The sequence below is a fragment of the Octopus sinensis genome, linkage group LG18 (genome assembly GCF_006345805.1).
Source record: "Octopus sinensis linkage group LG18, ASM634580v1, whole genome shotgun sequence".
NCBI classification, from domain to species: Eukaryota; Metazoa; Mollusca; class Cephalopoda; order Octopoda; family Octopodidae; genus Octopus; species Octopus sinensis.
Genome location: NC_043014.1, coordinates 47,150,812 through 47,155,811, shown reverse-complemented (window position 1 = coordinate 47,155,811; position 5,000 = coordinate 47,150,812). Strand labels below are relative to the sequence as shown.

General features: G+C 31.5%; 1 protein-coding gene and 1 long non-coding RNA gene across 5 annotated transcripts in view; one reads left to right on the top strand and one right to left on the bottom strand.

The window, feature by feature from the left end:
* Window positions 1–3,460: 3,460 nt before the first annotated feature.
* The window catches only part of LOC118767048, a 26,402-nt gene continuing 24,862 nt past the window's right edge, over window positions 3,461–5,000 (top strand). Inside the window, exon 1 of the long non-coding RNA XR_005002936.1 lies at window positions 3,461–3,625. This is a non-coding gene — a long non-coding RNA (uncharacterized LOC118767048). The remainder of the gene's footprint in view (window positions 3,626–5,000) is intronic.
* LOC115221471 (equilibrative nucleoside transporter 4-like) overlaps window positions 3,705–5,000 on the bottom strand; it is a 37,622-nt gene continuing 36,326 nt past the window's right edge. For all 4 annotated transcript variants that reach the window (XM_036510993.1, XM_036510995.1, XM_036510994.1 and 1 more), the window contains exon 10: window positions 3,705–3,974. The gene's annotated coding sequence lies outside the window, so the exon portion shown is untranslated. The remainder of the gene's footprint in view (window positions 3,975–5,000) is intronic.

Sequence of the window (5,000 nt, the reverse complement as noted above, 5' to 3'; positions counted from 1 at the left end):
TGTTCAACTTACTAAGAATAAGAGCAAAATCCTTTGCACTCTCACTGTTTTAAATAAAAAGGAACGATATATTGGACAATGTAATTCTAACTATAAAAAATGGTGGGCTGGTCATGTTTGGAGTGTCTTTGAGTTTGGAATGTCTTAGAGCTGAGCTGGTGATAAATAACATCTTTCTCAGTTGATAAATAACATATCTCTCATTTGATTGGTTGGTCATTTTTAATGACAAGGGAAATAATCATCTCACCAGGAACCCAAAGGTTTCTTCTTCTTCTTGTATTGTAATAAATTAACCATCTTTATTTCAGTCTATTTTATTCAATTACTTCTTTAATAAACATATTAATTAATATACAAACGGTTTTTAAATAAATTCATTATAACTAATATTAACTCTATTTAAAATTATTATATTTACAACATAAATATCTTTAAATGGAGGTGTACTTGCTAGGCATGTGATTTTATCTGAGACAGTTCGTTGAAACTAAAATAATTTCAGCATAGAAGATATATATTAGCCATTAAAAATACACAAAGACTTAACTTCACTTAAGCAATCACCTTTTGGTGTCAAAGTTTTTATCACACCAACTGTAACTTGGTCACTGATATGATTCCACTGTGCAGTTTGTGGAATGAAAATTTTTACCACCAAATGGTGAATGCTTAAGTGAAGATAACAGTCTTTGGGTACTTTTGAATGGATAACATGTGTCCTCCATGTGGTAAAAATATATTGATTTAAAATTTTGGCACAAGGCCAGCAATTTTGGGGGTTGGGGGTAAGTCGATTACACTGACCCCAGTACTCAAACTGGTACTTATTTTATCGATCCCGGAAGGATGAAAGGCAAAGTCAGCCTTGGCAGAATTTGAACTCAGCATGTGAAGACAGATGAAATACCACTGAGCATTTTGTCCACTGTGCTAACTATTCCGCCAGCTCGCCCATCGTATGTTGTAAATATATTAAAATAGTTATCAGCAAGGATCAGGTATTTATTCAAAACTTTCCACTTGAAAATTATTTCAGAGGATTCTCAGACACTTTAGAAGTTTATTTCCACCAAAGAATGGCCAGATATTTGTGTCTCTCTTCTATTCTACGAGAAATGAGTTTCCTTTTTTCCTTTTTTTAAAAATTTTTTGTGATAAAAAACAAATTTGTTTTGATTTTCATTTTGTAATATCATCCCATTTAAAATAAATATTTCTGGTTGGTTTAGTGATAAACTCAATATTAAACAGATATAAACATTATCTGAATAGAGAGAAGAAAGGAAGGAAGGAAAGAAGGAATGTTGTTTATGATTTTTGTGTGTTGTGTGTGTTTTGATAATGTGATTCACCTGATTAATTAATTTCAATTATTTGGAAATATTAATTAAAAACATTCATAAGTTAAAAGGAGAAAGGAACCCCCTGCCACTTCACAATAATAATAATAATAATAATAATAATAATAACAATAATAATAATAATAACAATAATAATAACAATGATAATAATAATAATAATAATAATTTCTGACTCAGGCTCAGTGCCAAAAATTTTGAGGGGATGGGGGTCAATCTGGTACTTTATTTCATCAACTCTGGAGAGATGAAAGGCAAAGTTGGCCCTGGCAGGATTTGAACTCAGAATGTAAAAGCTTGGAACAAATACTGCAAGGCATTTTGTCTGGTGCTCTGATGATTCTGCCAATCCACCATCCTCATAATAATAATAATAATAGAGAAAAATAAACAAGACAAAGAATTTCACTTTGATAAATCACAGATAAAAAGCTTAATTTCAAGCTATGAGAAGCAGCAATGGTGACACCATTTTTAGGGTCACCTCAGCAGATAAAAAAGGGAGTAAAATTCAGACACAAAGATGTGTGCCTGTGAGAGAGCTTGAAGGGGAAGTGGGGATGAGATGGGGTACAATATTGTTGCAAAATAGAAAACATTTTACAGTTTACAGAATAATTTAGTAAAAAATAGGGGTTTCTTTTTTTAAAAGGAATTGGGCTGAAAGTTATTCTTAAGAGAAGTTGTGACATTCACTCTTTTCCCAGGAACTTTAGCAATGTCAAGAGAAATGGTTCCAAATTAGAACCAAGAATACAGCAGAAAATCAAAAGATCTCTTTGTTTGGAACAAATGCCCCCTATATTTTTGCAGGGAGGGGTTATAGTTAAGTGGTTCAGCTGTCATAACCCTGTAGGATTTAAAAGGCAAAATCAGCCTTGATTTGATTTGAACACAGAATGTTGAGACATCAAACTGGAAGCCATGGAGACTCTAGTTTCAGTTTTCTACCAACTAATGCAACCTTAACACAGATATATTACAGGCTACTATTCGCCATCTGTGAGTAAACGGTCAGTTAACAAGGGGCTGTACAAGACTGTCCACCAAGTAATTTGAAAGACAAAAATTACCAGTTGACATAAGTAAACTATTAACTAAATAACCAACAGTTAACAGGAGACATCAGTGAGTGTTCTTCAATATCTGAGAGTCAGTTAACAAAGGACATCAGTGAACATTGATGAATGTCTGACAGTCAGTTAACAAAGACATCAGTGAACATTGATGGATGAGTGACAGTCAGTTAACAAGAGGAATCAATGAGTGTTCATAAATGCCTGGTTATCAGTTAACAGGAAACACCAGTGAGTGTTCATGCATCTCTCACAGTCCATTAACACAGGACATCAATGAACGTTGATGACCGTGTCACAGTCAGTTAACAGTAGAGATCAGTGAATGTTCATGAATGCCTGATATTTAGTTAACAAGAAATATCATGTGACTGTTCATGGATGTCTCATAACCTGTTAACAAAAGACCTCAGTAAATAACCACCATGTATTCATGAACTTTACAGAATCATGTGCATCTAGTGTTATTTTAGCTGCTTATAGTTAACTAGTAAAACGAAGGACATGTACCCCAAAACAGTGAACATGTAGCACAAAGTGGTGAACATGTAGCCCAAAATAAACAAGAGCCATTGAATGACTTCATTAATGATGGAACGGAACAGAAAAAAAGGACATAATTTTGCAAAATAATTTTGATTCAGATCAATGATTATAAAATGGTCGCTTGAATATGAAATACATATACACATACACCAAATCCGCAACACATACAGCAGTCATATACAAACACACAGACAAGCAAATATCTGCATGTACATACACATATATGTAAATGTATATATATAGTTGTATGCATGCATATATATATACATAAATACACATTTATATATACATACATATATATTACACATATATATATTTATATATATATATTATATATAGATATTTATATGCATGTATATATGTATGAGGGTGTGTGTGTGTGTTTCTATATATATATATATATATATACACCACAAATATACACAACACATTACCAATAGTAATATCTATATATATATCTATATATATATATATATATATATATATATAGATATATATATTATATAGTGATATAATATATATATATGTATACACACACACACACAAAGTGAATAGGTATATTGACCAGAACTGTAGGCCCTTCAATCAATGCAGCTTCTTGGCAAATAATATACATGTATCCATGTGCCTGCATGTGTGTGTGTATATGTGTGGTGTGTGTGTGTATGTGTGTGTGTGTGTGTGTGCGTGCGCACCTACGGAGGGATACAGAGGCAGATACAAATTTAGATATAATTTATCATAAGCAATATCTTTAAAAGCCACTTATCCAACCAAAACGTCCTTCTAATCAATGAGATTCATGGAGATTGATTTAAGTAAATTACATAAATTACATTCATTCTCTGCTTCTATAGTCTATATTTACTGAGTCCTTATTGAAAATGCAGGCTAATTCATCAGTTGTTTAACTACACCCTATAATGCATATGTATGTGTGTATATATGTATCTATATGTATGCATATCTCTTTCCCTTTCTCTCTCTCTCTCTGTATATACACATATACATACATATATATATATATATATGAATGTATATACATATATACGCCATACAGCTATGAATGGAATCAATCATATATATATATATACATACACATGTATATACATGTATATATATATATATATATATATATATATATATATATATATATAGAGAGAGAGAGAGAGAGAGAGAGAGAGATCTACACACAATATACATACATACATATATATATTTATTTATTCAAAATAATATTTAATACATAATACATACACACATATTCAAAAGTATATATATATATATATATATATATATATATATATATATATACATATATACATATATATATATACAGGCCAAAGTTTTTCCTTGGGGCTGGCCGGATCGGAGCAATCTCAAGATTAATCAGCCGAAATTGCGAGGATGATCCGGTTCTTGACTGAAGATTGAAGGCTTCGAATGTCCCGTCCGTGTTTTTTGTATCATCTTCTAAATGTTTTACGTTCTTGTCCCAGTTTGTATTTTTCTACATATAATATATATATATAAAGAGATAGACAGACATTATTAATGGCGTCCAAGCATTTATAAAATAATTATAAAGATGTCAGTATAAACACAATCAAGCACTCACTGATTGTGTGAGTAATAATACAATCTATATTTGTGTTATATACATTTGCTACCACCAATTTACTTCATGTATATGTGCACACAATGTTCACTACTGCACTTACTGGCCACCAAACCCCAGAAACAGCTGTAAAGAATTACTTATATTCCCCTGTGTCTTATCTGCAAGGTTAGCGTATGAACCCTGTGGCTATCTACTTATTTATGAAGAACTACTTCATAGGACTACTTGGATTCGCCTCTCTTTTACCTGTAATATGAGAGTATGAACTCTCCAGATATTTACCTGTCTATAATGACCTACCTTGATCTTTTGTCTTCCTGATTTTTCTGTTTTTCTGCTTAATTATATTTATATGCACTTCTGTATAGCTATTTTATAAATGTTTTGATTGCATTA